Source organism: Apis florea, unplaced genomic scaffold, assembly GCF_048593485.1.
Source record: "Apis florea isolate Af1SG1 unplaced genomic scaffold, ASM4859348v1 contig_2272_pilon, whole genome shotgun sequence".
Lineage (NCBI taxonomy): Eukaryota > Metazoa > Arthropoda > Insecta > Hymenoptera > Apidae > Apis > Apis florea.
Window position 1 is genome coordinate 7,922,666 of NW_028256549.1, and position 19,888 is coordinate 7,942,553.

Consider the following 19,888-nt stretch of genomic DNA (forward strand, 5'->3'; position numbering starts at 1 on the left):
TTTGGACTATAAGTAACAAAAATGTACGATAGTTCCTATTCGTCACCGCCAGATGGCACGACAGTCGAATCAAAAATTTCCCTTAGATATAGTGTAAATAGTGAGGTGGATAATTAATAAATTATGTTATGGAAAGGAGAAAATATATTCTTTTTACAAGTTCTGTAACTATATATCGTGCAGCATGGAGAGGATAGAAATCGTGATAGAATCGTGAAGAATATTATCCAGCATGGGGTCAATTGTAATTATAGCGATTCGAATTTTGTCTAATAATTCGAAGAGAGTATGTCAAGATGTATCTTAGATCGGAGTACTCGGAATTTCGCTTAATTTAAGTTCGAGCAAAATTGCTGCAGGGAGCTCTAGACTTTTAGAGTTACAGTATGATTGGTGGGGGGAGGGAAAAAGCTAACTGAAGACTGCCAACTAAACTTATATCTCTCCAGTTAGTTTGTTGAACGGAACTGCCAACTGAGTTTATGCTTTCTTCCCGGCTAGCTTTTCCCTCTCTATCACTTTTAATCATAATGTGATGTCAGAGCAAGCTCTAAAAATCTGAGAGAATTTCGGATTCGAAAATTCTAAAATTCGAGGGAAATCAACTCTTATTACTTGGTTATTAAATATTTCTTAAACGCAACTTACAATGGTATGAGATTTAAATTAGAAAACAATTGAGCATCGATGCTCTATTATCGTTATGTCGTAAGAAATATTCAAAAAAATTTTTGGACAAAAAATAAATTGTTATACATATACGGAATCTTCATTAAAATTAAATTTTTTCAAATGGTATTTCAATCTTAAATAATTGCCTTCTTAAGAAACCGTTGTTGTTATTTTTTTCAATTAACAATTTTCTAATGATATCGATATAATAACATTTATCGCGCGAAATTGAAAAGGAAAAAGACTCTCCGTTCAGTCCGTCCTCACAATATCCGAATAAGAAACGTTAACGCGCGAGCAAACGGGAAAACAGGTCGAAGACATTTCCCCGAACGACACGAACGAAAAATCGGTCGCATCGTTTCTGCCCGATGCAGGGAGGGACGTAAAACAATAATAACAAGTCCAAGGGGACTGTTGTTGTTCCATGTCGTGCTCTTATTTTCTATAAGGGAGCACAATCCGAAACGAGCAAAAAAAAAAAAAAAAAAAAAAGAAAGGAGACGAAGAAGCGAGGAGGAAGTTCCTGTTCGAATAGAATGGAGGAGAGGACTCGTTGAAGCGCATTTTATTTCCGCCGGTTATCCAGTCGTGAACGGGGGCCTGTTTCTCGTTGGACGGATAATTTTCTTGGCTTGGTTTCGCGGCTCAGAGCCGGAAAGAGGGGCGAAAGTGCACGACCAGTCACGATTACCGAGTTGCCGGGCTGGTTACAACGTCACGAATTTTACCGGAGGTTAGAAAACAACAATGGCGACTCGCTGGAGGATCCCCCTTGTCCTCCTCCTCCTCCTCCTCCTCCTCCTCCTCCTCCTCCCCCCCTCCGCGCTTTTTGCGCCCGATCGGTGATTTCCTTAGGCAATCGTGTTTCTGGTATTCGTGGGGTATTCGACTCTCGAATGGATACGAGAGAGATCGTTGCCTCCTCGAGTCGACTGCTCGTCTACACGATGCCGACTGTTTGCATTTCAAATTCCGTGATAGCTTCCATTGCCTTGGGATCCACGATTACGTTCGAGGTATTGATACCCCGCTCCCTTGGGTCTTGGATGTGTGTGTGTGTGTGTGTGTTTGCCCCGAGATTTCGTGGGGGTGTGTGGGGGTGACGAGGTTCTCCTCTCCTCCCCCTTGTGCAGGGAAAGTGGGTTAGATGGAAGGAAGAAATTGTGCGGGATACGCTTGGGTCTCTCGGTGTTTAGAATGTTGTCGAGTGGATTGTTGATAGAGGCCGTGTATCTTGGCTTATTGGAGGCTGGTAGGCTTGGCTGTGAGTTCGATGTACAGTGACAATAATATGGGCGTAGATGTATGTGTAGATCATTTTTGAACTTTTCTTTTTTTTTTTTTTTTTTCTTTCGAGACGATTGGGAAATACGTAAGAGGAAGTTTTTTTTTTGTAGGTATAAGTATAGCATAGCTGATATGTATCAAAGTTTCGTAAAAATTACGGTTGACGTTGCATGTTCAAATCATTGAAAATGATCGAAATTTGCAGTTTAATCTGCAAATAAAATAACTTGGTTAGATTTGTAAAAGATATGTTTTTAAATTTTTCCTTTATACATTATCTGCTTATAACTTTTCAAAGAAACTCAAGTTTGATTTGTTTGATTCAAAAGATAGCTGAACATTCAGAATAATATTGTGGTATTTCGTTCTTAGATTGTACTAGATCTGTGAAAGAATATAAAATCGAATATTTTGTACGTGTAGTAAAATATTGTGTTGCATCATAATTATTAATTTTTTTTAAATGTTTTATTCGATGAAGAGAATCCTTTTGATATTTGAGAAGCTGTAATTTCGTAATGTAGAAATTGTTGAAAATAATAATGGAAAAATTAATAACTTTTAATATTTTTAATATTTTATTTCTCTATCAATTTCATTCATATTTATTCTCTCTATTTTGAATAAAGGAGAATAATAATTATTGATAAAAAATTCCTCTCTTAACATATCAAGAAAAAAATAAATAATCTAATTAATATCATATCATATCTATATGGAAATATGAATTAATTCTTAAATCGAATTATATCTTTATTTTTGTTGTCAAGTTCAATAATTCTCTTTTGCCTACGTATACTCAACGAATATCTGTTGAAAGATCGATAAAAACGATTGTGCAACAATTCTCCTCCATCCATATCAATCGTTCATATTTCATCGTTCACGGGATTTAAATAGCTTCGCAGTCTGGCTCGAAACAGATGTGGCCAGGTAAGGAAAAAGGCGAAGACATCGGCTATAAATTACGCTATCTTTGGGACAGCAGGCGCCAAGCATCAAATTCGCGGGTTCAGATAGAAAAAAGGAGAAGAAAACAGAATAATGTCCAATGTATGACGAATAAAAGTATTCGTCCTACAATCGATTCACAAAAATCTTCTTATCCAAAAAATTAATCTTATTTGAAAAATTTAATTTTAATGAAAGTTCTTGCGTATAATGGTGTATAATATAACGCGAGTCAATATATTTTTCATGAAAAATTGAAATTTATTCTCATAGTTTCGCTTAAAAATATATTTACGAAAGGATGAGAAAGAGAGAGAGAGAAAGCATCAAACATGAATATTTTATGTATCTATTTAAAAGTTTGGCCTATTCCAATTAAGAAAAAAAATAATGAAATTTTATTCTTTAGATTTTATCTTTTCAAAATAATATTTTGTTAAAAAAAAAAAAAATTGATTCACTTGCAGAATACCTAGTGATACAACAAAGACAGAAAATGAAATTGAATAAATCGAAAAGAAAAAATACATTTTTTCCATTTGAAACTTTGTTTTTTAGAATATCGAATTTAAAGTAATCAAATACTCGCGTATTTGACTATTAGTTTTCAAATTTAATTTTTTCGAAAATTATTTTTTCACAAAAAAATCAGTTTAGACTTTAGAAATTTTTCCGTATTCGATCACTTCTTATTTCCTTAAAAACAAATACAACCAAAAAAAAAAAATTTTGTCTCTCTCGTTTCATATAATTATTATTTATTTATTTATTTTTACATATAAAAATCATCTATTGCACACCATCATCGTATAGTATTCTATTCAATCCATTTCTTGTTTCGATATAACATAACTTGTTACTTAACTTTGCGAAGACTCCTGTCATCGATTGTGTATCTGAATGCATACGTATAGTGTGTGTGTGTGTAAAAGACGTAAAAAAGAAACGATGGTCGAAAAGAGTGCAAAAAGAAGGATTCGATTCGAGGCGTAGTTTATCCTCTTTCTCTCTTCCACCCTTTGCTACCTGCTCTCTCTTCCTTTTCTCCATCTGTTTCTGTTCCTTTTCCATGCTCCCATCTCCGTTTTGCACGCAAGATTAATTTTATAGCCACGAAACGTTCGGGATCGCGTGTCATCGCGATGAAAGGGACACTGTAGGGACACTGTATACGACATTCAACCGGCGGAAAAAGAGCGGAAGGAAGAAACGGAGAATATTTCTTTTCGCAATCTGAACGTCGGCCGGGTTCATCGATTTTTGCCATCTTTTGCCTGATGACGTACGGCCTTGATACCACTACATATCCGTTTGTCACGTTTCGAAATCGCGCGGGTCTCGACCATTTATTTGCGCGCGAAATTCGAATTCCTTTGATATTTTTCCACGTTCGAGGCTTTTAATAAATGATGCTATATACGAGTCTAAATTTTCAACTTTAATTAGATTAGTTAATAGTTTCTTGGATATCGTTATCTCATCTTTTTTATGGAATATTTGAAAGTATATATGGAATTTTTATAAATTTTTAGGTTAGGTTAAGTTATTCGAATTTCTTCGAATAATATTTTCTATTTGAATTTTGTAAATTTTTAAATTACGTTAAGATAATATTTGGTTAGATTGAAGAGTCATTGAAGAATATATTTGAATGCATAACTTTCTGTCGAACTTCCAGTTTCGAATATTTTTAGATCACGTTAAGTAATCCGCCGAGATGATATGCTATTGTTAACTGGGATTCTTCTATTTCTCATAGAATATTTGTATTGTACGTATTGATATTCCTCTTCTTATGTCAGTTTTATACAATTCTACCTAATTTAAATGCGTTGGAACATTGATAAATTTATTGCTCTGAATTCAAAAAATTAAAATTAAAACGAGAATTCACGTGGGGACACCATTGTTCTAAATAGAAGAATACGATCCGAGAATTTTCAAGTTCGCGGTGCATAGAAGATAAAAGTTTAAAACATCGAGGCATCTGGAGAACGGAGCCTCGTTTCCTCAAAGAATCTGATAAAACGAGGTCCATTCCCGTTTCCAAGAAATTGACTTATAGAATCGACGAATTGGCTCCGTTTTGCTTCGATCAAGTTTTAATACGGTATCGAACCGAGGGGTGGCCGACCCCTGTACATAAAGTATACACTTTTCATTTAAGGCAGAAATGTTTGGAACAATGGGGAATAAGTCGAGCCGAAACATCTTGGCTTTTATCCCGAAAACTACCGATAGGTCGGCAAGTTTATGAGCACGAAAGAAGAGTTTTCTCGATTATCGTAAAATTTACTTGAATTATGTACAAAATGTAGGAGGAAAGTTATTTTTTTATCCGTAATTTTTTCATCACTTTTAATGATGAATGTTACGTTACTTTTCATAATAATTTTTAATTATTAGAACATTTTAGAATTTGAGTAATAAATTAGGTATATTATTCAAATATTTAATATTTAAACTGTTATTTTATTTTGATTTTATAAATTCATTGTCCAGTAATTTATAGTGATACAATTTGATTTTGAATCAGATTTAAAATAGAAAGTCTTAATTTGTTCATTTATAAATTATGAATTATATATATGCTCATTTTAAATAAATCTTTATAATATGTTTACGATATGAGATGATATTTTTTTCAATCATTTTTTTCTATCATGTTTCATGTTCCATTTTCTTATCATAAAATTTTTATATATAGAATAGAAACTAATATTAATTTCGCTAAAATTCGCGCATGTTTTTAGCAAAAAATAAAAGATCTCGACTTGATTTCACTCTAGTTTTGATATTAATCGGATAAGATGGGCAAACAGTCGAATTACAAGCACGCTGACGTAACGAAACTCTTCACTTCTTGACGAATTCATCATCGTAGAAGCAAGTGGTGTGCATGTGGTGTGCGAAAGGAACGAGTAATTAGGGTTATTGCACCGTTTGCCTAGCGCTGAGAATGCACGTCCTCGTACGTTTGGACGCGAAGGCACGTTCGCGATCATGAAAGCAATCCCGAACACGAACTCTGTTGGCGTACAATTACGAAATTTCGCCGTCTCGGCCGCGCCTTTCGTTTCGAACCGCGTTTCTGACGTGTCGTCCCTCTCTTTCGATAATTCTTATTTAATCCTTTCTTTCATCGTCCGGTCGTTGACCCCGCTACTTAAGCGGGGTACTTTGGATAGACTGTGTTCAATAAAACTATGCATGATTTTTTAGACTCGATGCGTGTTTGAAATTTTAACATAATTTTTTGATATCTCTTACGCATTTATTGTTGTTATAAATTTTATAGGAAATTTTACTTTACATTTGTTTATCGTATGTCTCTGTAAAACTTGAAATATCAAATGTATATTTAAAACTCTGTTCATCGAGGACATTGTTTAAATTTTGAAATTTCAAGTCATGTGCTGAACGTAATAAGAGTTTGCATAGATTAAAAACCGTTGTTATATATCGTTTATTACTGTAATATCATCTACAATATCTCTGTAATATTTTTTATATGAATGTTTATAATAGATATTATAGTTTTATAAGGGAACAAATGATTTTTTTTATTTTTAGTAATTATAAAAGTATTTGCATATTATTATATTTATAAGAAATTTATGGTATTTATATTTTTAATTAATTTATATATTAATTAAATATTGTATATCGTATCATTTAATGATACTTTTGTATGACAATAAAAATTTAATATTACAGAAATATAGAATTTAATAAAAAAAAAAGTTGTAAAAGAAAATGGAGAAATATAAAAATACTTTAGAATAGAATTTTATAGAAATATAAAATATTCCTACGTTATAGATCAATTTTGCAAGTTTCTAAAATATTACTCATTTTAATATATTCAAATTATATATATAAATTAATAATTAAAAATGTTATTATTAAATAGAAGAAAAAAAAAAGTATCCTTTCCCAAAATTTCGAAACGAAGAAAAATTTCCCCACCCAAATCTCGGCCAATTCAACGCACATAAATTCCGCCTCATAATCCTTAACAAACATCCCCTGGAACGCCGAATCACCCGCCCCTAAACAAACAAACAAATAAATCATTTTGTCCAGTTGAAGTCCAACCGTATAGAACAAAGCTTCAAAGGTATCCTCTTTCTCTCTCCCTTCCCTCTTCCTTCGTCTTTCTTTCTCCTTTCCGGAACCACGGAAGAACCGCTTAAGCCAATTGCAAGAGAGCATGGGCGCGACGTGCCACGTTCGCTTCGCAAATTAAAATAAACAGTCACGATACCACGGTTGGCAGGCGGCCAGATACGCTTCCCAAACAGAACGGCCAAGCGACGGAAATCGCAGTCGCGTTTCTACTTTCCACGCGGGCCGTCTTTTTAAGGGCTTTGTGACTATGCGATTTTTAACCTGTTCGTTAAGCTCGTGATGATTGTATTGGCCTCGCGGTTAAACCATGGTATTTTTCGCGCGCGAATATTGGAGAGGATGTAGTATAATGAAGGACGAGGAGTTTGTTTTGGAAGATGTTTAGGAGATGTTTTATGGCGATTGTTGTAATGTCTGTTTTCGTTCAGGGCAGAGTATTAATGCTAGGATATTCGAGAGTGGTATTTGATTGAAAAGATGTTCTTTGGAATTTTTTTCTTTTAAATTGTAATTAGCTGTGAGAGAAATGAAATTAAACGTAGGAATTTCTTTTTACTGCTTATGATTTTTAATAAGGGATAAAAGAATGAATGAAAAATAAAATTCTTTATTTCATCTAATATAATGGATGGTATGGTATATTATATTACGCTGATTTTTAATCAGAAAAATATTTGGAATTGACTCACTTTTTGTTTTTACTTGTAATTAATTATAATTATTCTTTCACGTGGATGATACATGGTGCGTCACTGATTGAAATACATAGATATTCTACGATATACGTAATGCATCACCAATTTTAAATTGATTAGATTTATTTTTCGAAAAAAAGAAGAAAGAGAAGTGTTTTATATATTATTTTTAAAAATTAATTTTATGTAATTGTTTTCTTCGAAATGTTTTTTTAAATAATATTTTATATTTATGTACAATAAGGGCAAAAGAAATTAATCAGTCGAAAATAAATCCTAAGCTATTATTAGATAATGATAAATAATTATTAAGAATTATATATATATATATATATATAAAGCAAATTATTATTAATAATAACTATGTATAATTTTTTTTTTTTGTTTCAGGTGAGTGTATTTTTTTTAATATTTCACTATCAGAAACTTGATAAAGAATCCTACAATCGAGGTATGATTTTTTTAAATCAATATTTAGAATAATTATCAAATAATAAATGTAATATTCATAATATAATAGTATGAAACAAATAATAATAACAAATTGCATTTAATTGTAAATATATCTTTTTCGTATAAAATATAAATTATTTATTAAGTAATTTTAAAAACTTTAAAATATAATTTGATTCTTATTCAAGTTTTAAATTGATAAGCAAGAAATATTATTTAACGGTACATTTAGTGACTAAATTCTGAATGGTTTTATGAAATTTACTATTTCATGTGCAAAAATAATAATATTTTATCTTCCATTACGCGTGGATTGTCTATGGATAGTGCATACGAACTTGTTGAGCATAGAAATATATAGAAATATATATATATATGCAATTGAAGGAGCCAAAGAAAAATATATATAATACATGCCATATATATATGAATATCAATTTCGATTTTTTCTACCATTATTTCTAAAAATTAGTGAAAATAGTGACTATTGTACTTATTTATTTTCATCCTGTCATTTTAATTCTAATCATTCGTACATAAAATATTATTCTCTTTATACCAGAGACAGCAAATGCAATTCGATAATACATGAAAGTTTAAACATATAAATATATGTAGAAACAATTACAGAGATCAATAATTTGACTGAAATTAATATCATAATGTTATTTTTGCCTTTAGCCTAATGCTATTAAAAAAAAATACATATATAATTCTGTGTCATTTCCTATACAACATAAAATTTCCATCAATTTGCTTTCCTTAATGATTGTTCACGAAAGTAAACCAATCCAATTCTAATTCGCTCGAAAATAAATATCGATCGATCACCAGTTATGATTCCATCTTATCTTATTTTATCTTACCATTTTTAACACCGTGCATTTTTCACGCTATTCAATTATACACGTAACAAGGAGCATGGAGAACATTAGCATGCGGCATCATACCGATCTACAATTCATTTTTAACCGGACAATGCGAAAAAGCTCTTACAGTGGCATCCGGACGCGTATAATTCCCGCGGCGTGTGTCTTGCGAGTTTCTCGCGTGTTCCGCACGTACTGCGTACGTGTCCTCGGCTAAGCGCACGTAACCTCTTGGCGGGCACGTAGCGGCCTCCTCTCCTCCTCGCTTCGATACAGTTACTTGCTAGAGCACGTCCGACCGTTACCCAGAGTCCAATAATCGCGGCCTACGCGCGATTTCCACGCAATGCACCAACTTGTTCTCAGTTTACCTGCCCATCCTGAATTAGATTTCAGTAATGCAAGATACCAGGATTTCTATGATTTTTCTTCACCTGTTATTTTTTTGTGAAATCCTTACAATGTAAAATTGTGTAGCATTTATTATAGAATAATGTATGTATTAATGTTGCAGGAATTAAAAATTACATTATTATTATGTGATATGTATGAAATAAAATAATTCAATTATCCTAATCGATCGAATTTTCGTTTCTTCAATTCTTTAAACATGAAAATGTTCAAAAGTTCGTTAGTTGATAGCTTAAAATTATATGTACTATATGTATTATAAACAGTAATTTTACATTATGAAAAAGTAAAAAAGTCTGGAACAATATGAAAAAAGATTAATTTATTTTTTATAGTATATTTCTCTAACGAAACATTATATTAATTGTTCAAACCGTTTTCAAACAATTTTCATTTTATTTACATTCGCAAATTTGCTTCTTCTTAACTGACTATCTAATTAATTAATTGAAATTCGATGTTCTCTACTTAGATAATTCGTACAAAATAACAATTACAAAATTAATCTTTAACGAGGCATAGAAATAAAACTATTTTTCCAAAAGTTAAAAATCAAATTTAACGTGAACTTCGGTTGCCTCATCCCTACTTTTTTTTTTTTTTTATACCTTCTAATTTTCCAAAAACAAACGGGGCTCAATGGAAAGGTTGGAAAACGAGCGGGCTTTTGTGCACCATGGCGGGCTCATGGCGGCCGCGAATCCGTAAGGAACAATGAGAACGCTTGACCGTATTAATTCCGGCCACAGGCTGGTTTTTCATTCCGCCACGGTGCGTTCTGAAATCCAATAAAGCGTGCAAACAACCGGCAGAGAGCATCGGTCCCAATTGGTCCGTGCCCGCGCAAAAAGCGTTAATTACGCGAACGCTAACGAGAAAAACCTCGCGAAACTTTTCTATTTTTCCCCCTCGCGACTACTTTCTCCGCTCGTTTCCTTCTTATCTTCCTTTTTCTTTATTTTTCCGTGGGATTTTTATTTTCTGATTACCTCTCCGCGCTTTGTTTCGCCGAGAATATTGCGGTCTCTTTTTCCGCGAGGAATGTCGATTTCGTTTCGAAAATCGTTGGATTTTTCGTTGAGCTTTTTCGAGAAGATAATTAATTAATAATAACCTGTTCGAAACCGATGAATGTATCGAAATGAAATTAGCCATTTTTAAGAATTTTGAATTGGACTGATCGTTAATAATGGGTTAGGATTTGAAAAAATTAGTTTAAAATTATTTAATATTTTATAAATGATTGAATAATTAGTTTTAATAAAAATATAAATTCAAAATCAATTGTTACATTTTATAATATCTTGTGAATAACATACAAGAATTATAAAAATTGATTTAATCGAATTATTCGATACGATAATGTGTTTCAATCTCAGCAATTTTTTATGATTTTATTTAAAAAAATGAAATTGATTTTCATACGTTCTCTATCCTCTTGTAAAACATACCATATAATTTTTATCTGAATTTTTTTATGCAACAAATAATTTATGATTCACTTCGACGAATCGAATTTTTCAACCTTTAAAGAGGATATTAGAAACATCAGGAATATCAATATTAACTATTAATAAAATCAAAATTTTCAAAAGATACTAGAAATTTCGAGTTTTAAATTAATCAGATAAGAAAAATCGTCTAATTCATCCTTTAAATTTAAATTTTCTTTTCCCAAAGAGAAAAGGATATACTTTTCGAAAGGTACATAATCGTAAAGTTGTCACAAGTGAATTCAGATTTTCCTGGAGAAATCGTACGGTGAACGTCGCGAATGAATTGCATTTGTGAACGCATAATTTCATTGGAGGAAGCGCGCTATTCAAAATGGCGCGTGTCCCGCGCGGCGCACTCGTTTTCCGAATCGATTCTAGTTACGTATTCACGATACCATAATGGTTTCGTGTAATTGCGCGATCGATAGAATGGGCGAATGTTGGAAGCTGTAGTTCACGTATAAAATATACGCCTGCCTCCGTGTCCTTTGGAATTTCAAGCTGGAATTCCACGAGTCTCGTTATTAAGGAGGGCGAGTTGTCTTTTTGGAAATTGAGGTTAGATTGACATGAGCGATGTTTTGACGTTTTAAATATATTTTTATTATTTTTGTTTCATTATTTATTTCACACACATTGGAGGATATTAAATAAAATAATTCTCATCTTCATTTTAAACTGAATATTGCAATATATTGTAATATATATATATATATATATATTGTATATTTTAGTTAATTATTCAATAATTTAATAATATTTCTTTTTGATGAAATAGAATTTTGAATTTAATTACGTGTGATCTTCTGTATAAATGAATATTGAGAAAAAAATATGTTTCTATCGTTATTAATGATAATTTAAAACTCAATTAATTATATAAAAGAAGGATCTTTGATCTTGAAAGATATATATAAATAATTTTCTTATATTAATTGATCTTTTAATTTGATTTGAATAATATTTAATATTTTTGTTAAGACCACATAAACAAATATAAATCTGTTTTTCTTTATTTTTTATTTAATAACTAATTACATTAATTAGGATAATAGAATATATTAGCTGTTAAATAAATTATTATATAATAATGAATATTATTATATTGAAAACTATACATGAAGAATATATTCATGTTTTGATTTTTTGATGTTATAATATTTAATATATTATGTATTAAATTAAACAATATTAAACAAATAATATGAATGAACAATTATATTTTTTCCATGTGTATAGATATTTTCTAAAAATCCTTTAGAAGATTTTTATTTTAAAATATTTTTAGCAACATCTTTGAAGATTTTATGATTGTTTTTTTTTTTTTTTTTTTTTTTTTCAAAAAAAAGTGGAAAGATATCCCGAAAAAGTAAATCTGTGTCAATTAAATCTCTAACTATTAAAGTTTTTAGCTGGTCAAGTTTATTTAACTAATTTTCTTTTTACGATCAGCATGTGTTCAACAGAAACGTAGAATCCTAGCTGGAAGGGTTTTAAGGGTTCCCTGTTTAGAGTTTAGAATTTTCGTTTCCGTTCTGTTGTTTTTATTGGCGAACGTGTCGTAAAACTAGGAGTTTCCTGAGGGAAAAACAGAAATTAGTTTTAATGGTTCTTGGGATCGGCGAGGTTGGGGGTCTGAACTACGCGTCGTTTCTGAACTTCCACTCGTTGAATCCATTGCAATCTTGTTCCAGGAAAAGGTTTTTTTAACAAGATTTTAGAAATAGAAAAGAATTAGAAATAGAAAAATATGGATAAATATAAAGATAAATGTAATGATAAAAATTTAGATTTTAAATAATTGATTATACACGGAATTAAGAGCGAGTAAACTTTTACGTTTGATTAAAATTAGGAAAATTATTTTTCTAAAAATATTGAGTTATGAGAAAAGTTTAAAAACATTAAAAATCAATCCTACTTTCAATAATGTTCAATAAATTATTTTATAATCTTTTAATATGAGATCTATTTCTATATAATATTTTATTTAATGGCTAATATTTATAATTCGTATATTTCTACATATTACAAACCATTTTCAAAACATATTTCACACTTTATTCGTTTATATCGTGTCAAATAAAATCAATTTAAATATAATTGTCACAAATCTCATGAAAACGACTTACTTTTGTCTATTACAATATACTATTCCTTTGAGAAAACGTTGGAGATGTAAAAATGTAAATGTAAATTTATTCCAATTCTTCCTTTCTAATTCAAGAAAAAATATTAAAATGAAATCAGGAATCTCGTCTTATTCTTTCCTTCAAAAAAAAAAAAAAAACCTCCAACTCGAACTTTCTGTCGACGGGATCGAGAGAATAAAAGGCATCGATTATCGTCAAACATATGACGGTGCAAGTAGGAACAACGTCGGAGACAGATGTTGTCCGGTACGATCTTCCGTTTCCGACATTGCGGAGACATCCTGCTCGATGACCTCCGATACTTCCGTTTGCTTTTCCCACGGGAACGGAAGAAAAATAATAGGATCGTTTCGTTGCTTTTGCCACGAGTCCGCATTTTGACGTATTTGAAATGATCCTCGATTTAAAAATTTAAATTGGTAATAAAATTGTTCGTTTAAATCGAGTTGCATAGTTGAAATAATACCATTAAACCCGATGGTAACAATAACTGTAAGAATCTATACTTATAATTGTATATTTAATAGAATGCAATAATTAGATAGAACGAAAAATTGTTCGATAAAAAGATTATTTGGTAATTTTATTATTAATTTGAAAAATATATAGTTATTGGTGTATTTTAATAAAATCGGTATTTATTGCTATTTTAAGTTATCCTGATATTTTAATATTTTTATTGAAAACTGGGGAAAAAAGAATTGAAGTTAATATATATTTATCTTTTCAATATTCAAAAAAAAAAAAAAAAATCAAATATTTTTAGACAATTATATTTATTACAAGATGAATGGATCGAAATTAATCATAATTTCATCCATCCATTTTCCATGTAAATCTAAAATTAAACATATTTTGAGATACGATCTCTTGAAACGACTTTTAAAATGTTGAATTAGGATATAAAATATCGAATGCTAAATCATAAAGGAAAATGGCTGGTGATATGTTCGATTCTTGTTTGGCCAGAAATTTCCAGGTTCTGGTCCGTCTGTCCCAGTTCCATTTTTCATTCGAGAGATAAGACCCAATCCAATTGGCACGGTCACGTTTCCCTCTCTTTAATCTATGAGTTATAGAAGCTTTATAATTCATGATATTACGATCCTGGGGAAGTTCTATAATCTAAAATATGTATTGGTGACTGGAATTGTTGGTATCGCAGTGTGTTATGGAAAAATAATAATTTTTCAAAAAATTTGAATTCAAAACGATCTTTCAAGAAGATATTTATCGAATTCGAGATTCGTTTAAATGATTTGAGAAAAGGGTATGTATTAAGATTTGTAACGTTGAAAATATAATTTTCTAAAATAACTTTTTTAAAATGAAGATATTAATTTGGAATATTGTTGTACAATATAATGTATTATGAATAATTATTTATACAGTTTTAATATTTTAAAAAGTTATTTTTTATATTTCATTATTTGTAGATATAATTATAATATATATTATTAATATATTAATATATGATTGTCGTTTTGTTTATAATTTTTAGACAAGTTGAAAGATTAAAAATAAATGAAAAATTAAAAATCAGGAGGAAGAACCGGCTGAAATTTTTGTGTCGTTCAATGTTCCGGAACAAAATGAAATCTTCACAGGTTTTTTTCTTAACGGTAAAAATAATTATTAAAAGAAAATTGCAGAGAAAACGTTCTTCTACCGGTAAAAAGTTTGGATCTATCTACTATCGTATTTTTCGTAAAATCTAAGAAATTAAATTAAAATTTCGTTCTTAACGAAAATTTATTCAACAGATGTCTATGTAATTAATTAATAATGAAAAATCTGATTTGAAATTATTAGTCGATATTTCTACATTACGAACGAAAGTTTTTTTTTTTTCAAAATATTTATAATATTTTATTTGTAATAATGATGTTTATTGAAAAAATTTTATGAATTATAAAAAAAAATATATACTTTAATACAAATTTTTACTCTTTTTTTTGATAATAAGATTGGTTGAAGAGAAATTTTTATAATTTTTTTTCTTTACATCGACGTTTATTAAAATACACACAATTTGCCGTCACAAGGGATATTAAGATTTATGAGACTTTTAAAACTAGGAGATTATTAGAGACTTTTCATTTTATAACATTTTTTAAAACTCTTTCTTTCGTTATGATCATCTTTATTCAAAGAAGAAAATGTGAAATTATATTAAATATCATTAAAAGAGACTAGAATTTTATACTAGAATTTCTTTGCTAAACATTTCCTAAGGATTTTGATAATGTAACTATAATTTCAAATCATAAGGAGCATAAATCTCGATTCATAATTTCTTTTCCAAGTTTTATTCATCTTGTTATAATATTAAATTCTTTCAAAAGTGTAAAATTCAATCCAATAATAATAATAAACTCGAAATCGTTTAAATGGTATTTTCAAATTCATCATGTATATATATTTCAATACAAATTGTTTCAAAATTAGAAATATTTTTAAAATTCCAAAAGACAATATACTTGAAAAATTTCATTTTAAATATTACAAAAAATTACATATTATAATTACATAATATTTTTAGGCTCTTTCAAAATTTAATTTCTTTTTTTTTATTTAAATTTCAAGTTATAACAATATTTATATCTCTCTAAAAATCTTTCTTTTTTCTTCCAAACTCAACATTTTCATCATTTAAATCATTTAAATCATATTCCAAACATATTATATGTAAAATTTTGTACCAAATATTCAAAAAACAGCACAGTTGCAAAATTCCACTCATTAAAATTTTACACACACACACACATAAATCATATTCCTCAAACATATCGACACTCGAGGATGCACTCCTAAACATCGCATTACGCATCAGAAATCAGAATCTTTCAAAAATATCTACATTCTTTATCTTCCTTTTCTTTTATCAATCCTCCTCCTCCTCCTTCAAACTTATCACGCTTTAACGATCGAGCAACTCGCAGCTATCTCGTTCGCAAGATTTCTCCCCGGGTCCAGCTGGCTAATTCATAAAAGGGCAAATTCTTCGACGCGGGCGTTATTCATTCGTCAAAGTTCTCCCCGGGCAGCGACACTTAACCGTCCTTTATTCGAAGCCGGCGCGTCTAGACGAAATTGAATTTAAATATGAATGCGAGAGATCCACGTAACGCGGCCGAGTCGTACACCGTGGTTATCGGGCACGGTTTATCAAGTATTCCTCGACTTCCTGTCGCTGGAACCTGCGCCTCCTGCGTCCCTAGGAAATTGTAGATCTCTGCGACTTTCTATTACGATTCTCGAGGTGGTTAATCTTTGATGGGGGCGATAGCGTGAATGATTGACGATATTCATCTTTTTCATATTTTTTTTTTTTTTTTTTTAACTTTCGCTTGCAAGATCGAATTATTTTGCTTTGTTGTATTCTTAGGTTTAATTAGGTTGTGCTGAATCGATAACATATAGTTTCTTTTGTGCAAATATGATTTCGAAATATGTACAAGGGGGTGTTAATATATCTTTGAAGAATTAGAAGAGTTTGTTTGTGTGAGAGAGACGTGATTAAAAACACGTAAGAAAATATTGTGTTAATATATTAATTTTAATTTAATTATAAATAATATATGTAAATAATAATTTTGCATTATGTAACAGACTTCATCTCGTATTTATTAACTTTGGCCCAATAATATGAGCAAATTAATTAAACGTTGATTATCTTGTAAAAAATATTTATACAAAAAGAAAATAAAATCGGAAAATAAGAAAAAGAATAAGAATTAGTAGAGTATTTCAGATTCCATCTCAGTAGTAATGAGTTAAATGGAAAGATAGGAGAGATAAGAATTTTTTGAATTGAAAAGAAATTTAAAAAGTTCGAAAGCGTTGAAGAATCGAAGAATCTTTTTTTTATATTCGATAATCTAGGATATTTTATATCCATACATTATAATTTTCTTAAAAGTTTGTTTCATTCAAATTGAAATAAAAGAAAGATTGCAAAAAAAAATTTTAGTTAAATGTTGGATGAAATGTTGAAGTTTGTTATTGGAAAATTTGAAGATTCGTTAAACTGTTGATTAAGTCATTTCTTGGCAAACGACTTGTTCAAAGCTCGCCAGTCAATTTTATTTTCCACTGGTACGACTCGTTATTTATCCGAGTCACTTGTTCCTTTAAAATCAGTACCTACTTACGTAACTATTTTGCTTGGAAAATAAAGTTAACCATCGGATCGGATTTTGCGAATAAAACTTTAAACTTTATATTTTTATTTCCCCGAAATCTTTTTATTTATCCTCTCTTTTCCATTTTTTATTTTGTTTACTTTTTTTCCTTTAAATCTACGTTTTATATTTTTACTTTTTCGGTCTGTGGTTTTTTTAGCTCTTTTTCTTCCTTTTTTTTTTTACAAGCTGCGTTTTATTTTTTAGCCTTTCCATTTGTTTGAGTTAGTTTTTCAAATATTTTTACTTTAATGCTTACCAACGAAACTGAACTTGAACATTTTAAAAGATTTCAAATCAATTGCGAACGTTTTTAAATTTAATAAAATTCATTTCGTAAAAAATCAACGATTAATAAGATATAAATTTTATTTAAACGTGTAACAAGATAATAAAACAATTAACCAATAATTAAACCAATTTCTTTTCAATTCTTATTTTCTCTTTTTCCATTCTCAATTTTGTAAAAATCACTAACAATCTCACTCTAATAGAAAAATAATAAGAATAATAATAATCATCATTATTATTATTGTAAAAGAAGGAATAAAGTTAGGGGGGAAAAAAAAAATTGAAAAGGAAAGAAATTTGGTGTGCAAAGCAAATATTATGAAGTCGTTTTTTCCACCACCACCACCCCCTCCCAGCGATCTCGTCGATAATATACGATGCAGATCGCGAGGCACGTCCATCTCCTGGCTGGCAGGATGATCGAGATCGTTGGTCGACTCGAAAATCAATTATTCGTCGGTGCACCCAAAATGCACATCAATCTTGTCATGACCGCTCGTTTGCTTCTCTTCAGCGGCGCGCATAGTTGCACAATCGGGCGTCAGTATTGGTGTACCTTTTGAAGTGGATCAGTTAACAGCGGCTGATGAGAACCGTGATGGATGATCCAGACTATTTTTTCCTCTCTCTCTCTCTCTCTCTCTCTCTTGGTTCCTGGTTTTTTCTCTTGGAAGAATATTTACACGGATACGGAAATTTCGTAAGAAAATGAGATGGACGAAGAGAGGCGAAACGTTGAGGCGTTGTTTCGAGGTTGTATTATTAGTTCGAGTGATATTGAAAGGGAAAGGAATTCGATACGAAAAGACTACTGTATTTTTTCTTTTTATTTTCGTTTCATCTTGCTTTATTCAGAACTTTCATTTAAATCTTGAGCACCGAATTGAATTGGAGAAAAAATTTTTGAAGGATGCGAAGTTAAAATCTTTTCTCTTCTTGATTCTTTTTTTATTTTTCTCCATTAAGAAACGTTTTATCGGATTAAGATCAAGAAAATTCGTGAGGAAATGAAGGAATAGATGAATAGGGCTGCGCGATAAAGGATGATTTCGATTATAAAGTTAGTTCGAGTGAAATTTTGAAGAAGACGAGTTTTGAAGAACGAACGTTATTTCTCTTAAAAATTTGGAGGAAAATGTATGGAAAAATGTTAGAAAGTGAGATTTAAATGAAAGGAGAAATTTCTGAATAAAGCAAAATGAAACGAGAAGGAAAGAATTTTGAGGAATGAAGATGAAAATGGAAAGAAAAAGTACAGTTGAAATGAAAAAATTTTAAAAGTAAACAGAAAAGTTTTAAAGAAGATGGCATTGACAAATTTGTAGGGAAATGGAATTAAAATAAAAAGGGGAAAAATTCTGAGGAAAAATGAAAATTTCGAGAAAATTGGAATTATATTAAATTTACGGAATCTTTAATAATTTTATTAAATAAAATAATATCAAAATTATTAATTGAAATGAAATAATATTTTTAGAGATTAAATAGAGAAAAGAAAGCAAAAGAAAATAATTATTTTAATATTGATTAAAAGTTTGAATATTCAAATATTCAAATATAATTCATTCTTCGTTGATAAAATAATTTATTATACAATTAAATTCTACCAACTAAAAAATAAAACAAGAACAAAAGAGAAAAAAAGACTTTAAAAAAAAAAAAACATTAAGATTCAAGAGATGCGATGAGTATGATTTAAAGGTTAGAAATTACAGCGCGGGAAATTCAAATATTAAACGAATAATTTAAAAGAAAATAATTTCTAATTAAACATTCTGTTCACTTAAAAACAAAAACAAGCATGGAACGTGATAAAAGCGAAGAATAACAAACGAAACTCTTCTTTTCAACTTCTCCAATAAAACGATCGTTGATCTAACTTATACTCTACCTTTCCTTCTTATCTCGAGTTCTACACACAGCACGTAACCTATTCCCTCGTCTCTCCCCATTTAACAAGTTAATTTTCGTTAACAACATCGCAACCTCTTCGATCTCTTCCATCCCTTCAGTTCCACTTTTCCGGAGGCGTTGACGCGGAAGTTCGTCGGATCATGTGCTTCCTGGATCCTAAAACGAGCGCACGATACCTCTGTTGATATTATCTGAAATAGAAGGCAATGGACTATCTAGCCTCTGTTCAACAGTGGGAAAATCGATCAAGAGTATCTTTCGCTGTTGACTGAGGAAAGACAAGCGCACGAGAGAGATTTGCTGGCTCAAGAAAATTGACTTATGGTTTGGATCTTTCTCGGAGATAAGCATTGCGTTCGTAACAATTTGATCCATTGA

General features: G+C 30.3%; 1 protein-coding gene and 1 long non-coding RNA gene across 6 annotated transcripts in view; both read left to right on the plus strand.

The window, feature by feature from the left end:
- Positions 1–19,888, plus strand: part of Mxd (MAX dimerization protein) — a 329,867-nt gene that overhangs the window by 132,081 nt on the left and 177,898 nt on the right. The gene's annotated exons all lie outside the window — the stretch shown is intronic.
- On the plus strand, positions 11,272–15,061 carry LOC147658472 (uncharacterized). Its single transcript, XR_015290630.1, has 3 exons — positions 11,272–11,526; positions 14,091–14,391; positions 14,623–15,061. It is a non-coding gene; the product is annotated as an uncharacterized LOC147658472 (long non-coding RNA).